Source organism: Staurois parvus, unplaced genomic scaffold (genome assembly GCF_062004578.1).
Source record: "Staurois parvus isolate SC_StPar_1 unplaced genomic scaffold, SC_StPar_1.0 ptg000818l, whole genome shotgun sequence".
Taxonomy (NCBI): domain Eukaryota; kingdom Metazoa; phylum Chordata; class Amphibia; order Anura; family Ranidae; genus Staurois; species Staurois parvus.
In genome coordinates this window covers 9,784,898-9,802,931 of record NW_028318614.1, presented here as the reverse complement: position 1 = coordinate 9,802,931, position 18,034 = coordinate 9,784,898, and the positions used below count along the sequence as shown (strand labels likewise).

Below are 18,034 nucleotides of genomic sequence, written 5' to 3'. Positions count from 1 at the left end.
CTCATTATTAAGTCCTCACTCAGCCTAACCATTCAATGGATTCACTTATGTTCTAGAAATAGAATGTGTTTTAATTATGGCAGGTCAGGAAAATTATTTCTAAAGCGGCTAGTGATTCGCCCTGTGTTCCACATCAAATTGCCTGTTTAAATACAGCGCTAAATCCTGTAATCTCAGGGATTGTTGTTAGAAATCCCCTAACCCAGAGGGCTTAATAGAAAAGACGAGTGTTACGCTGTGATTTTAACCCGCAGAGACTAATGTGTTACAAGATGATTTGGGTGTGATAGTATCAAACTCTGCCTGGCTGCATTTGTCCTTCTTTTTAATTTTCCTCTTTATTGTGGCTCCTCTGTGATTACTTGTTTGTGGTTAGCTACATTCAGTTCATTGATGAGGAAACAATGATGTCTTTGTTATTTATACAACAGGCACGTGATTAATCAAGTTTGAGAAAAGCAGGAACAGGCGCCAAGAGATAACACGCTATCGAAGGAATATTTACTGTCTCCTGGTTTAGTGACGTCCAGGTACAGATTGAACATTATTAGCTGCGGTGTGGTCAGTTTTAATATGGGGACATGTCTTTCCTGTTGCCAGATCATACGCTGCTTTCTGATTATGCTGTGAACGTGGTTTATTATTTTACAGTGATCAAATGACAGCCTTTCTGTATGATTCATATGTACCATATGGTTGGAACAATTGTACAAAGAAATATTTGCAGTTTTAATCTTTCGCATGGGATACATTCAGTGGCAAAGTATAGCAGCATCTGCTTCATCATATTGGACAAAAAATAGTGGTAGTTTGGGGAATTTTCACAACTGGCAAATTGTCAGAAAGAGATCTTAAAACGGTACTGTGTGTAATTGGTGTAGAGAATGCTGGACTAGTGTCTGGATTAATACAGTTTACAAATAATAGCATAGCCACAATTGTTTGAGCGCAATGTTTTATATGGCCAGAACAGATTTTTCATGACAGTGAAAAGGAAAGGCTTAGTGAAGGTGGGTGTAAATTGCATAAACATGACATTGATGGGTGAGAGTTGGATATTTTGGAGCAGAGATTAAATATGACAGATGTTGCATTGTTCCAAGATGTTTATCCAAAGTTTAATTTGAAGTCAAAGTAACTGCTGCATTTGAATCATAGGCACACTAACAGAATATATCTCTGTAGTGTATGGTGGAAATAGCTAACCTACAGTGCAGTGATCACAGCAGAATCAAAATGTAAAAGAGCTGACAATGGTGCATAAAGGGTTATCTAGCCTATCATAGCAATTTCACACATAAATATTTGCAGTTTTAGGCTCCTCTCACATGATCAGTCCAATCGGGTCCACCTATCTGTTTTTCAGGCAGACCCCATCAGACCCTCCATTCTCCTCTATGGAGCTGCAGATGTAGACGGACTTATGTCTGTTTTCACCCGCCTACCTCCAATTCGATCCAATAAAAACAAATGGAAGGGAATCCATTTCCTTCCTTCTGGGTGAATCAGAGGCCAGTTAGGTGCCACCCTTAGAGCAGAGTGGGCTGTGTTCATGTCCACTCTGCATAGGCGGAACGAACATGGATCTTTCATCTACCTGCTCTGCTCTGCTTAGTGGTGGTTCCGTGGACAGATTGTCCTCTGAGCAAGCAGATTCACCCCGCATGAAAGGGGTCTTAATCTTTTGCATGGGATTCATTCAGTGGCAAAGTATAGAAGCGTCTGCTTCAGCATGCTGATCAAAACATACTGTATTATATAGTGTATCCTGTTGTATACATGTCTGATTACAGTATTTTCTGGCGTATAAGACTACTTTTTATACTTAAAAATATACCCCAAAAATTGGGGGTCGTCTTATACGCGGGGTATAAAATGTGAACCTTGAGTTTGTTTGGGTCAAGCTGGCTGGATGTGTGGTAATACTGTACATACAGTATACCGTGCTGAGCCAAGCTGGCTCAAAACAAATGTCCCTGTGACAGATTAATCTGTCAGCCCGCTGGATGTGCGGTATATACAGTATACTGCGCTGAGACAAGCGGTTTCAAAACGTACCGGTACGTCCCTACTGTAATCGGCCCGCTGGATGCGTGTATGTACGGTAGCTGCGGCTACATACAGTATACACTGGGCCAATCACAGTGAGTGATGTATTCTACTAATGAATACAAGTCAGAGAGGTGAGCTGATGATGTCACAACCTCAGCCAATCCGAGCAGGCTTTGTATTCAGTAGTAGAATACATCGCTCACCGTGATTGGCCCAGCGTATACTGTATGTAGCCTCAGATACTGCACATACACACATCCAGCGGTCTGATTACCGTAGGGACGCACCGGTACGTTTTGAAACAGCATGGCTCAGTATACTGTATATACCACACATCCAGCGGGCTGACAGATTAATCTGTCATAGGGACATTTGTTTTAAACCAGCTTGGCTCAGCACGGTATACTGTATGTACATTACTGCACATCCAGCGGGCTGTATATATACTGTATACTGTATGTAGCCGAAGCTACCGTTTTACCGCACATCCAGCGGTAACCATCTGATTTGCAATTTGATCCATATGATGACTGTCTTACAAATGTATCACAAGATGTCATTCATGAACTTATGATGTCAGAGGATGAAAATGAGGATTTTGAAGGATTTTAAGTACCGGTAAGTCATAACCATTTCAATTAAAAAATCTGATGTTTTTAAATGGTGTTGCCTCGGAAGGGGGGTAGTCTTATACGGCGAGTATAGCCCAAAACCCATGTTTTAACTGGAAAATTAGGGGGTCGTCTTATACACCCAGTCGCCTTATACGCCGGAAAATACGGTAGTTTTCTGTTTTTTGTACAAGAAATTATTAAAAGAAGTATTTACAGTATATGTGTGCCAACATGTGTGAATTTGTTTTTAAGTTGGGTATATACTGTATTTCACATATTTTGTTCAATTATTTTTAATCAAACCATGTTCCAGCATGTTTTATATCACATAAAACATGGTACTTAAAACACAACTACAATCAGGATAAAAGTCAACTCTACGCATGCCATGTGCACTTGTTGTTTCACTTTGGTTGATTGTAAGCTGCAGCAGTACCTTGGCTAAAGGTGCCCCATAGCCAAGAGCATATTCTGATATACAGCAGTTTGTAGTTAGGGATTTGAGGTAAGAAATTCCCTGGAAAATTAATTTTTGTATTTGAGTCCAGTCTTTCCAACTATATTTCTAAAAAGTACAGTACCCTGCAAAAGTTTTAGGCAGGTATAAAAGAATGCTGTAAATTAAGAATGCTTTCAGAAATAGAAGTGTTAATAGTTTATTTTTATCAATTAACAAATTGAGTTAAAAAAGTAAATAAACGTAAGAGAAATCCAAATCAAATCATTATTTGATGTGACCACCCTTTGCCCTCAAAACAGCATCAATTCTTCTAAGTACACTTGAACATTTTGTAAAGGAACTCAGCAGGTAGGTTGTTCCAAACCTCTTGGACAACTCACCACAGATCTTCTATGGATGTAGGTTGCCTCAAATTCTTCTGTCTCTTCATGTATTTCCAGGCAGACGCTATGGTATTGAGATCAGGGCTCTGTGGGGGCCAAACCATAACTTCAAGGACTCCTTGTTCTTCTTTACACTAAAGATAGTACTTAACAACATTGGCTGTATGTTTTAGGGTCCATGTCCTGCTGCAGAATAAATTTGGGGCCAATCACACCTCCTTGATAGTATGGCATCATGGATAAGTATCTAGCTGTATTTCTCAGCATTGAGGAAACAATTGATCCTGAACAAATCCCCAACTCAATTTTCAGAAATGCAGCCCCAAACTTGCAATGAATCTCAACCATGCCTCACTGTTGCCTGCAGACACTCATTATTGTACCGCTCTCCAGCCCTTTGCAAACAAACTGCCTCCTGCTCCAGCCAAAGATGTAAAATTCTGACTCATCAGTCCAGAGCACCTGCTGTCATTTTTCTGCACCCAAGTTCCTGTGTTTTTGAATAGTTGAGTCGCTTAATCTTGTTTCCACATCAGAGGTGCCAAGTTGCTTCAAAAACTGTGTGAAAGTGTACCTAAAAGAATTGATGCTATTTTGAAAGCAAAAGGTGGTCACGCAAAATACTTATTTTAAACTCATTTTGTTGATTGATAACAATTAGCTATTAACACTTCCATTGCTGAGAGCTTTCTTAATTTGCAGCATTTTTTCACACCTGCCTAAAACGTTTGCACAGTGCAATGACTTGTCATTTCTGACTTCCACCAAAATGCATTCCTATTTTTTGTATTTACAAGTACTATGCTTAGGTCTCCTAAACTGAACAACTATTTTATAGGTCTGTTGAGTATGGAGTTCCACGTAAATAGTAAATAAACAATTCCACAAGGACAAACGTGTGTTTCTAAGTGTAAAAACGGCACAGCCTTGCTCTAACTTCAAAAAATGTATATTACACTTACTGATCTTAAATCCTTTCATTCTATAAAAAGGAAAAAATATGTTTGATGTCATCTGAAGGCTTTGAAGTGTGTATGGTTGCCGTAGAGGCTACATACATTAGAGGAGTGAAGATGACCTCATTATTTCAAGGCAATAAAACTTCGGAAGCATCAAAAACAATAAATAATAAAGAACTGATAATGTGAGAAAAGAGGAATGCAATTGTTGATTCACTGGTCTGTATTAATATAACAGTAAACTGTCAGAAACTTGTCTTTATTTCAAGTTGAGCAAGTATGTATATAAACTGATCACCCATAACATATGACAATTGACAGGTATGGCCTCATGCACACTTGGTGTTTGTCCAGCTATTCTGAACACCTTTCTCTTTGCAGGAAAAAAAGCAGTGTCAAAAACACATCTAAAGCTGGATTTTTGCAAATGAGTTTAGGCATGTTTAACGTGTCAAGCTCTTGGGCATTTATTTGTTTCATTGGCCAGAGTATTCTGGAAATGAATGAACGTGCAAACGGTTGATGCACCTAGCACTTAAACGTGTATACACCTGTTTACACACATATAGGCGCGTCAGTAGATTTTTCTGCAAAAATGCTGCTGTTCCTGAACAGGCTGGCAGTGGGCTTTTTCTGCCTCTAGACGTCAGTAAACATCAAGGTTATCATTGAAAAAAAAATCAACACACCTCTAAAAGCAGTCTTTAAAATGCCCAGTGTGCATGAGGCGTAAAGTGAATAAAATTGATTATCTTCTTACAATGGCATCTGAAAATGGGTGCAATATACTAGGCAGTAATTTAACATGTCCCTGAAATTGATGTTGATATGAGCGACACTGACGAGGGCCAATTTGTAAAGGCTAGACGACTGGGTCAGAGCAACTCCAAAACTACAAATCTTGTGGGATGTTCCCAGTCTGCAGTGGTCAGGACCTACCAAAAGTGGTCCATGGAGGGAAAACTAGCGAACCAGTGACAAGGTCATGGGTAGCCAAGGCCATTGATGCACATGGGGAGCGAAGGCTAGCCCGTGTAGTTTGATCCAATAGAACAGCTACTGTGGCTCAAATTGCTGAAAGAGGTAATGCTGTTTCCAATAGAAAGGTGTCAGAACACAAAATGCATTACAGTTTGTTGTGTATGTAGCTGCGTAGCTGCAGACCGGTCAGGGTGCCAATGCTGACTACAATGGGCATGTGAGGATCAGAACTGGACCACAGAGCAATGAGAAAAGGTGGACTAGTCTGATGAATTCAAGAATAGTTTGAGGAACACAACAAGTTCTCCAGAATTCTCAAGATCTCAGTCCAATCTGTGGGATGTGCTGGAAAAACAACTCCGATCCATGGAGGTCCCACCTCACAACTTGCATGACTTAATGGATCTGCTACTTATGGCTTGGTACCAGACACCACAGCATACCTTCAGAGGTCTAGTGAAGACCATGTCTTGGTAGGTACCGTATTTGCCGGCGTATAAGACGACTGGGCGTATAAGACGACCCCCCTACTTTTCCTGCTAAAATGTAGTGTTTGGGCTATACTCGCCGTATAAGACTACCCCTCTTCCAATGCACACCAGTGGGAGGAATAGTGCCCAATCATTGATGTCAGTGGGAGGAATAGTGCCCCATCATTGGTATTAGTGGCAGGAATAGTGCCCCATCATTGGCATTAGTGGCAGGAATAGTGCTCCATCATTGTTATCAGTGGGAGGAATATTGCCCCATCATTGGTGTCAGTGGGAGGAATAGTGCCCCATCATTGGTAACAGTGGGAGGAATAGTGCCCCATCATTGGTATCAGTGGGGGGAATAGGTGCCCCATCATTGGTATCAGTGGCAGGAATGGTGCCCCATCATTGGTATCAGTGGCAGGAATAGTGCCCCATCATTGGTGTCAGTGGGAGGAATGGTGCCCCATCATTGATGTCAGTGGGAGGAATGGTGTCCCATCATTGGTGTCAGTGAGGGGTGGAATAGTGCCCCATCATTGGTGTCAGTGGGGGGTGGAATATTCCCCCAACGTTGGTGTCAGTGGGGGGGGGAATAGTGCCCCATCGTTGGTGTCAGTGGGGGGGAGGAATAGTGCCCCATCGTTGGTGTCAGTGGGGGGGAGGAATAGTGCCCCATCGTTGGTGTCAGTGGGAGGAATAGTGCCCCATCATTGGTATCAGTGACACCAATGATGGGGCACTATTCCTCCCACTGAGACTTGCTGACCCTGTTCTCGTATGGTGCTGCTGCAGCCAGCATATGTGGTTGCAGCAGCACCTCTACACAGAACACTTACCTGCTGCTCCGGCACTCAATTTTCGCGGGGCCGCTCGGCTCCGCCCCCTTGCCGGTGATTGGCCGCCTGTGTGCCTTTCCTGAGCTACAGTTCTGGCGGCCAATCACCGGTGAGGAGGCGGAGCCGAGCAGCCGCACGAACATCCAGTGGCCGAACTGAAGGAGACGCCGCGCTTCCTGGACCGGATCGTCGTGGGACTGGATCCAGGTAAGAGACATCAGCCCCTGCAAACCCCTGTACTTAATGCCGCAGCCCCCCTAAACATGTGTACCGGCGTATAAGACGACCCCCGACTTTTGAGAAGATTTTCAAGGGTCAAAAAGTCGTCTTATACGCCGGCAAATACGGTAGTCATATTGTTATAGCTGATCAGTGTAAAAAATAGTAAGTCACTGTGAAGCTAGTGCCACAGCAGGTTATCCTTAGCAGAAATTTAAGAGGCTTCCTACATCAGTACATGATATGGGCAAAAATGAGCATCCTTAAGCTCCATACACACTGGGCATTTTAATAACGCTGGTAACGTTAGCTGTGTAAAGTCACGTTAAAAACGTGCGTTTTTCAGCGTTCTCTAATGTTTTTGCATTAGTGTTTAGCCGTGTTGTTTAGTGTTTTTTTTTTGCTCAAAAAAAGTCCAAAAGAGCGTTTTTACAGATAAATAACTCCTCTAGAAACCCACTAGTTCTGGGTTTTTTTTCCAGCCAAAAAATGCCCCTGACAAAAGATTACAGTCTATGTGTGTATGGACACATAGGATAACATGCTGGGGAGTTTACTGGCTGTAGAAAAAACCGCCAAAAAACAAAAACAGCCGCTGTAAAAACATCCTGTGTGCATGAGGACTTATTGGCAAGGATGCTAATTATTTTTAAGCATATCTAAACCCCAAAACAAAAATGTAATAAATTGCATCTTACCAGCCTTGGAGGAGGTCCTGCATTAGTATTCTTTTTAAAATGTTTTTTAAAAAAGAATACTAATAGTAATGCTGCAAGTAGCACAATTCCTGTCCCTTTAGGGTTTTTTAACTAGAACTGCATGGTGCAAAATCTGATGCAGCTCTGCATAGAAACCAATCAACTTCCAGGTTGTATTATCAACGCCTAAGTGAACAAACTGAAGTTAGAAGCCGATTGGCTACCATGCACAGCTGCACCAGATTCTGAGTACACCAATTTTAGTAAATTCCTCCATTTTGTGTCTACTTATATCTCCATGGTATCTATGGAAGAAGCCATGGTTGCCATACAAACTGGACTTTAAACGTTTCTGCCTCTGTTCTTCTCCATTACATGGTGGATTGATGGGGCTACCAGTTTAAAGCAGTAATAAACTTGAAACCAAAAATGTAACATCCTGCAACTTACCAATCATTACAGTAGATGTGGAGGCATGCAGTTTTTTTAGGCTTTTTTTCCCCTCTGTTTTCGTCTGGTGATCTGGCCAGTAACACACCTCCTATATTAGAGTACTCCATCTCTGGATGAAGGAGCACTAGGGCACCTTTGAACAGCAGAATTGACAGTCTGGGGGAGGGGAGTGTCAGATATACTAGTAGATTTAAATATACTAACAAATTGAAGCCAAACTTCAGCCAATACTTTATAAGCAGTTACTGGAAACAGTTTTTTCTTTTTGGGATAAAGGTTTTACACAAATAAAAAAAAATACTGATCATTGCAAGGACCCCTGCTAGTGTTAAATGGTTGGTCTCATCTCTGTAACTGATACATCCCGCTGGACAGCTTGCTCTTTTGAAAAACAACAGACTTACTGGCCAGATCACCAGGTGACAATAGAAAAAAGAAAGCCTAAAAAGAAAATAAATGCACCCATCACATCTAAGAATTGATAAGCTTCCATATAATAAATATTTGTTTTTGGGTTTAATACCACTTTAAAAAAAAGGAATAGGATTGTTTGTGCTTTCTTTTTAGCTAACAGAGAGTGACAAGAATGCTGAATTTTTAGAAACATCAACAGGTATTTCCTGTACTTTCTAAAAATGTTCCTGAAAGAAGGAAATTAATGCAGCCACCACATATAGTAAGCACTGACTAGCTGCAATCTGGTATATTTTTATTTTTGGGTTTAGATACACTATATGTATGGTGAAACAATAAACACTGCAGCAAAACCAAAACATGATTAAAGGGTCATTATGCCTTCTATTCTCATACAGGAAACTAACAATACATGAATTGCATGTTCTCGCTGTGCCTGCGTGGGTTTCCTCCAGGTACTCTGGTTTCCTCCCACACGCCAAAGACATGCTGGTTAAATTGGATCCTGTCTAAATTGGCCCTAGTATGTGTATGTGTGAATGTAAGTTAGGGACCTTAGATTGCATGAGCCTTGAGGGTTAGGAACTGATGTGAATGTACAATATATATATGTAAAGTGCTGCATAAATTAACAGCGCTATATAAGTACCTGAAATAAAAATAAATAAATAATCCAGAAGCCCCTAAAGGTTAAGTCCACACAGAAGCGGTATTTCAAAATCTTGGTGCACATGGGTTGGTACAATCATCCACCTTTTTCTTTAATTAATGTTGGACCCTAACCCTTGCCCCTACAGAAACCATTACATTTCTCATTATCTTAGATTCTCCAAGTATTCATTTAATAGATATTTCAGGGAATCCAATTGAAAAAGCCTAAAGCACCCCTATAAAAGCCACAATGGAATGACAAAAACTCTAGAAGACATATCTTGTGCCACTATCCCTAAGGGATCTAATAAGTTAACTGTCAAGGACATCAAGCTGACAAAAGTCTTACAAAAGCCTTAAAAGAGATCTATGGTCAGAGCATACACTTTAATTTTATAACAGCAGTATTGTAATAAACAATAGTTATACTTTACATTCCAGTATAAGGTTACTGAAACAAATCTCCTTTCTTATTGTAAGAGCTACCTGTCTGCTTTGCATTTCTTTCCACGGCTTCATGGATTCCATGCATGCTTTGCAGCTTTCTCCTCTGCTGTTTATGGTTAATTTCTAAGGACAACATACCCCATGGTACATTGCAGCCTGTTAGCAGCAATTCCTGTACTGACTCCACCTCCTGCAACTCCTCCTTTCAGCACCTCTGTAGTTCAGAAGGCAGGCTCTGTGAAATATGTGACACAGCAGTGCCTAGTCATAGGGCATAGTGACTTTTGTCACAGATAAAGTTTTTCCACTTCAAGATCATTCAGATTAATAGAAATAGGGTAGAAATAATTGAAATGCCATTTAGAAAGGAATCAAATGATTTTACATGGTGACTGTAGATATGCTTTAATGAACCAGGGCATATGGACATGCATGGACACATAGGTTAACATGGAGGGGAGTTTAGAGGCAGAGAAAAAAAAGCTTGATCACCTGTAAAAGTAGCGTTTTTAGCTCAAGTGTGCATGAGGCCTTACATCTATGGCTATCCTAATGAAAATAAATCTGCTGAGCTGACATGGCCAACCATTTTTGCATTTATTTCAACAGCCTCTTTATAAATCCAAATGCCCCTGTTATATTACATCCCAATTACTTTGATTGTCTCCAAGGCCGAGAGCATGCTTGATTTTATGAACAGGGGTTCCACCACACACCCCTTGTGTCCTTGGGTCCCAGTTATTGTTGCATTTTTTTTGTGCCCACTGTTCCTATGTCTCTGTAAAAATTTAGAAATTTTGTATATGAGAAAACACAGTCAATATTGTGGTCAGTAAATATATAAAATATAGCCATGAGCTTAGTAATAGAAATCATTGTCTCCTATGCAGGGTACAATTGAATGGAAAATGAAAACACCACAGTGCCTGCAATATTATATTTGGAAACAAGAAGTTCAAAGCATCACAGCTGGATCAAGCTGTGAAACCTCACTCATCACATTACATCAAAGTGGCAATTATGTATCCTATCATTATACAGCAGGCAGCTATTGGGTCATCTATGGCTGTTCTGTTGCCCTCTGCTTCACTAAAACAGCCATTACTTATATACTAGGATTATATGCACACAATAACATAGTTCTAAAAGGAACTGATGTGCAAAATTTAATTATAGTGTGTAAAGCTAAATATATAATACATTTGGTGCTCTCCATACAAAACACAGACAACCTTTTGTTTATTGCCCATCCAATTGACCTCTAATTTAAGGGTGAAGCAGGCCATTACAGGACAGTTAGTTGAGTGTTATCAGAAGGACCCTTGTTCCAACGAACCTACAAGAGCTAGTCTGGCTCTAGAAATGATTATACAGTTGCAAGAAAAAGTATGTGAACCCCTTGGGATTACGTGGAGTTTTGCATGAATTGGGCATAAAATGTGCTCTGAACGTCATCTAAGGCACAACAATAGAAGAACACAGTCTGCTGAACATAATACTACACAAACATTAGATGTTGCCATGGTTTAATTGCACATAACATGTAAACATTCACAGTGCAGGGAGGAAAAAGTATGTGAGGCCCTAGCTTAATGACTTTTCCCAGAGCTAATTGGAGCCAGGAGTGAGCCAACCTTGACTCCAATCAGTGTGATGATATTGGATGTGTTGCTGACAGCTGTCCTGCCCTTAAAAAACACACACCTGTTTTGGGTTTACTGGTTTCTAGAAGCACTGTCTAATGTGAACCATGCCTCGCAGAAAAGAGCTCTCAGAAGACCTACCATCAAGAATTGTTGACTTGCATGAAGCTGGAAAGGGTTACAAAAGTATCTCCAAAAGCCTTGATGTTCATGTGTCTACGGTAAGACAGACTGTCTACAAATGGAGAAAGTTTCGCACTGTTGCTACTCTCCCTAGGCGTGGTCGTTCTGTAAAAATGACTGCAAGAGCACAGCGCAGAATGCTGCATGAGGTAAAGAAGAATCCCAGAGTGTCAGCTAAAGACCTACAGAAATCTCTGGCACATGCTAACATTTTTGTTGACACATCTACAATAAGGAAAACATTAAACAAGAATGGAGTACATGGGGGGACACCACGGAGGAAGCCATTGCTGTCCAAAAAGAATATTGCAACACGTTTGAAGTTTGCAAAAGAGCACCTGGATGTTCCACAGCACTACTGGCAAAATATACTGTGGACAGATGAAACCAAGATTGAGTTGTTTGGGAAGAACACACAACACTATGTGTGGAGAAAAAAAGGCACAGCACACCAACATCAAAACCTCATCCCCACTGTAAAACATGGCGGAGGGAGCATCATGGTTTGGGGCTGCTTTGCTGCCTCAGGGCCTGGACGGATTGTTGTCATTGATGAGAAAATGAATTTCAGAGTTTATCAAGACATTTTGCAGGAAAACGTACGACCATCTGTCTGCCAACTGAAGCTCCGCAGAGGATGGGTGATGCAACAGGACAATGATCCAAAGCATATAAGTAATTCAACAAAACAATGGCTGCAACAGCACAGAATACGCCTTCTGGAGTGGCCCAGTCAGAGTCCTGACTTCAACCCGATTGAAATGCTGTGACATGACCTTAAGAGAGCGATTCACACCAGACATTCCAAGAATATTGCTACACTGAAACAGTTTTGTGAAGAGGAGTGGTCCAAAATTACTCCAGGTCTGATCTGCAACTACGGGAAACGTTTGGTTGAGGTTCTTGCTGCCAAAGGAGGGTCAACCAGTTATTAAGTCCAAAGGTTCACATACTTTTTCCTCCCTGCACTGTGAATGTTTACATGTTATGTGCAATTAAACCATGGCAACATCTAATGTTTGTGTAGTATTATGTTCAGCAGACTGTGTTCTTCTATTGTTGTGACTTAGATGATGTTCAGAGCACATTTTATGCCCAATTCATGCAAAACTCCACGTAATCCCAAGGGGTTCACATACTTTTTCTTGCAACTGTATATAACTAGAGATCCACTTTATTCATGTCTCCCAGTTCTGTCAGGATCAGGCCTGCCAAGGCTTTGAAGTCAATTGATACCGCACAAACTCATCCATGAGTTCAAAGGCTGTCACTGGAAGTTTTTACTGCTTAGTGCACTAATTAGGTCTTCAGTTTCATATGTGGACTCTGCTTTCTACAGGTTTACCAAAAAAAGACATAAATCTGATTCCACACAAAGGTATGTATGTGCCTATGTGAGCACCATGTCCAGGGCCCTGTTCATAAGCCACATCAGAATAAAATCTGGTTTTCTGTTTTTGATGACTGAAAATCTAATGCTGCAAACGAAGCGAATTTTGGCAGTATGGTACATAAGCTTTCTCTGCCAATTGCATTAACAGAAAAGAAAGATAAGTATTTACACAACTCTTTTATAGAATATCTGTGCAGTCCAGCTGACAGTATGACACGCATATGTGGATATTTTCAAAGAAATAGGACACAGTGGTGTCTGCTATGCAATCTTTGTCTGACTGGTATAAATAACAGGAACCTTGCAGTCCCTGAAAACCCTTTTAACTAAAATGTCTATAAAAATATGCCCAAGTCCCCAGGATTCAATCAGTCTATTAATGTTCTGTGGTGAGTCTGACACTGACTGATCTCTTCTCCAGCTAATGCAAGGATATTTCTTTTTGCATCAATCTGGTGTCTGTTCCCGTGTTCAGAAATTCCATGTGTCCGGAATTTAACTCTACATGTTGCAGGCCGAAAAGCACATTGCCTGTCACTCCCCATGCAACAACTTGATAAACATATGATCTAAAATCCAACAGGAGGATATGGATTGCTGAAATACTACCCAGTGACTACTCTGTTACTCCAACCTGCTATCAATATAGTCAAAAGTTAGGTTGATCATACATTTTGAACATATAAAACTAGGGTATCCTGGCGTCCAAATAACAGCCCCATTTGTTAGGAAAACTTTAAAATAAGCATTGAAAAAACTGATAAGTACTCCTGTGCAACTCAAAAATTATGTGATAAATATATGTACTAGTGTGCTGCTGCTGAACCGAAACTATGTACCACATTACACACTAAAAAATAACAAAATCAATGAAATCACTGTTGCAACAATATCAAGATAGTATAAAAGTGTCTATACAATCTTCAAGTATCATAATTAATAATAATGTAATATAAAAACCTATAGTCCATATTTAAAAATGACTTCACACCAGATGAAATTGTGACAACCCAAAGTTCATAGATCTTCTAATTACGTCTTCTCTGTGTATCAACACCACCAAAATGATGTGATGAGCTGGTGGTGGTGGAGTGTGGCTCACAAGGAGTGGTGTTGATACACAGAAAATGCAATTAGAAGATCTATGAACTTTGGATTGTCACAATTTCATCTGATGTGGAGTCATTTTTATGCCGCATGCTGTATGCTGCATTTCCATCCACTCGGACCCTAGTGCTTACAGTGTATGTATTGCATGCTTATGTGGCCTTTCTATGAATGGTCCAGTTTCTTCCCACAGACCAATGCTATACTGATAGATTAATAGTTTCTGCTTAACCTGACTCTGGTATGTGTATGGGAATTTTGGTGACTATGATACACACAATAGGATACATGTCCCCTAAAGTAGGGGACTATGTGCAAGGCTTATGAAAATTAGGATAAAATCCTCCTGCGCTCAACAGATATCCCTAAATTATACACACAAGCAGCTATCACCTTTACCTATACCAAAGGTTAAGAGTAGTAATAAATAATGGTGTTGAAGCGCTATACATAAATATCCATAAATAAATACTAATAAATAAATATATATGAAACTACAAATAAATACGTGAATCAGTGATAAATCTTTCACATTAAGTGACACATCAAATGATAATGTGCAAATAATTGGTCCCAAATATGGACCTAGGTAAAGTGCAAATAAACACACACACAATCACTAATAGGGATAAATAAAGTGATACAGTGTATCTCACACAACAAAATACTGAAAGTGACTAGTGCTATTACCTCCCAATAAAATACTGATATTTATATAAAAATAAAACACATCAAGTGATATAGTGCAAAAAAACTGGTCCAAAATAAGGACCTATATTAAAGTGCAAACTGTGTTTTTTCACATATTGTCTGCACATTTTTTTGGACTTTATTTATTGTCAGTTTTTTATTTTTCATATATATTTATTAGTTTTTTTTTGTTATATAGTGGTGGTCCTAGCACTAGTCACTTTTAGTGAGTGCATTGATTGTTACACAATTTATTTATCCCTTATTTGGGATTGGTGGTTTTTGCAGTTTAATATAGGTCCTTATTTTGGACCAGTATTTTTGCACAATATCACTTGATGTGTTTTATTTTTATATAAATATCAGTATTTTATTGGGAGGTAATAGCACTAGTCACTTTCAGTATTTTGTTGTGTGATATACACTGTATCACTTTACTTATCCCTATTAGGGATTGTGTGTGTGTTTATTTGCACTTTACCTAGGTCCATATTTGGGACCAATTCTTTGCACATTATCATTTGATGTGTCACTTAATGTGAAGGATTTATCACTGATTCACGTATTTATTTGTAATTTCATATATATTTATTTATTAGTATTTACTTATGGATATTTATGGATATTTATGTATAGCGCTTCACCACCATTATTTATGTGCAAGGCTTAGACATTTCTATTTGAAATATATCACAAAAAAACTCAATACAATGAGATAACATTTTTATATAAAAAGGTAACTGAAAGCACAAGACAATAATGTGCTCCACAGTTTGGAATCAATAAGCAAGCAAATGTGCTAATAATTTCAGATTTTGCATCACAGCAAATTCTGTACTAGTAATTTATTCTTTTTCCACTATCCATTAACAATGAATTTGTTATCTGATGGTACTGTACACATGTATGATGATAATGTGAATAAAGGGACTGTAGTATTCTATACCCCCTACAGAACAAGTCACAATCAACAATGTTGTGCCTGCCATACCATGTTCCTGAAAGGAATACTTCTCATTCCTACGGATTCTGGTTCACAAGTTGAACAATTCTTGTGAGCCAGTAAGACCCTTAGTTTCTGTCTTCTATAGAGTTCTATTAAACCTGATGCTGGAAATAAAAGTGTCACATAATCTATAGCAAGCAAATTAAGGGCCCCGCAAAGTCAACCCATCCTACACTGAATGACAGCCAGGTTACAAGAAACAGATTATACACAAGCTACACATATGTGACTGGTGTTCTATCTAAAGGAGAAGATGGGTGTATAACAAAATGTCAAACTATTAAGAGCAATCATCTCTACAGTGCAGCAAAAAATAAAAAATAAAGGCATGCAAATTTCTGTTGACAAAGACTACTACCCTAGCCATACATATATAAAATTACTACTCTGTACATTACATTATGACCCAAAATAAAGTTTAACAAAAAGCAAAAGGTTTGTCTTTTCTAACAAATATACACAAAAAAGAATACAGGCCTAGAAAGGTATGCCCATAATTACCTTGAAATGCCAGTGTTAAGAGCCATGGAGAAACACAGCGATTCTCTCAGTGCCAGTGAGATGCTTTGCATCTATGTTTCGGGTCTTTATAACTATACCCTCAGATGTGTGATGAGAGGCGCACAGACCACTCACAGGAAATCATTAGCCCCTAATCACCATATTTAACTCCTCTTTGCAGCATTGGATGGCACTGGTAGAGTAGGATGCATGACTAAATTAGAGCATGCTTTTAACTGTTGCTTGGCCAAATTGTTCCATCAGCTGCAGATGTATACTTATGTGAACTGCAGCTGGTTGGGACTCTCAAGAGCAATTAATATTGATATTAAACATTGTTGAACTGCTGTGTCTGAAGGCAGCCTTCTACTCAAAATAACCATACGTAATTGTGCTTGTGGCAAAACAAGTGCATACAGGAGAATAAATAAAAAGGCTTGTGTCAGCAATAGCTCACACTATCTCTTTAGTGATAATAAAAAGAATCATCTTGTAAAAGTTAACTCTCAGGCACCCAGCATCAAGTCAAAAATAGAACCTGTAGTACAGTATGGTAAGCTAAGTCAGTTTCCTAAAAAATAATAATAGTATAGCTAAAAAGGTATAAAAGTCTTGAGTTGTTATGGGCTACAAGTGGCTTTGTGCGATGTTCAGGTCTAGTGAAGACTGGAACCAATCCCCATAAATTACAACCTTCTCTGAACTCTCTGAACTACTTCTGAAATACTATTGTTGTATTATAGAAAAGATAAGGTTTGTTAGAGAACATTAGTGAACAAACAGCATCATGAAGGCCAAGGAACTTACCAGACAGGTCAGGGATAAAGTTGTGAAGAAGTTTAAAGCAGGGTTAGGTTATAAAAATATATCCCAAGCTTTGAACATCTCACGGAGCATTGTTCAATCCATCATCCAAAAATGGAAAGAGTATGGCACAACTTCAAACCTGCCAAGACATGGCCGTCCACCTAAACTGACAAGCCGGGCAAGGAGAGCAAAGAAAGCCATTGTTGAAAGAAAGCCATAAGGAATCCTGTTTGAAATTTGCGAGAAGCCATGTGGGGGACACAACAAACTTGGAAGAAGGGGCTCTAGTCAGATGAGACCAAAATTGGAGTTTTTGGTCTAAAAGCAAAGCGCTAAGTATAGCACAAAACTGACGCTGCACATCACCCGGAACACATGATCCTCACCATGAAATATGGTGGTGACAGCATCATGTTGTAGGGATGCTTTTCTTCAGCAGGGACAGGGAAGCTGGTCAGAGCTGATGGGATGATGGATGGTGCTAAATATAGGGCAATCTTAGATTTGACAATTGCTGTTCACAGACGTTCTCCAACCAATCTGACAGAGCTTGAGCTATTTTGCAAAGAAGAATGGGAAAAAATGTCCCTCTCTAAATGTGCAAAGCTGGTAGAGACATCCCCAAAAAAACTTGCAGCTGTAATGCAGCGAAAGGTGGTTCTACAAAGTATTTACTCAGGGGGACTGAATACAACTGCATGCCACACTTTTCAGATATTTATTTGTAAAAAGTTTTTAAAACCATTTATCATTTTCCTTCCACTTCACAATTATGTGCCACTTAGTGTTGGTCTATCACATAAAATCCCAATAAAATACATTTACGTTTTTTGGTTGTAGCATGACAAAATGTGGAAAATTTCAAGGGGTATTAATACTTTTTCAAGGCACTGTATTTCCTTTTGGTCCCCCTCACCATAAACGCATTGGCTATCCTGTTGTTCTACTGGAATAACCAAGTTGAATGTTCACCATACCTTGCAATGATGATGGCGAACAAGCCAGAGTAAGCTATATGCAATATGGAATACATCTGGCATTTGATGATTTTTATATCCATT

At 39.5% G+C, this 18,034-nt stretch overlaps 1 protein-coding gene across 4 annotated transcripts in view; it reads right to left on the bottom strand.

Annotated features, from left to right (window-relative positions):
- Positions 1-18,034, bottom strand: part of SYT7 (synaptotagmin 7) — a 529,323-nt gene that overhangs the window by 189,585 nt on the left and 321,704 nt on the right. The window lies entirely within an intron of this gene.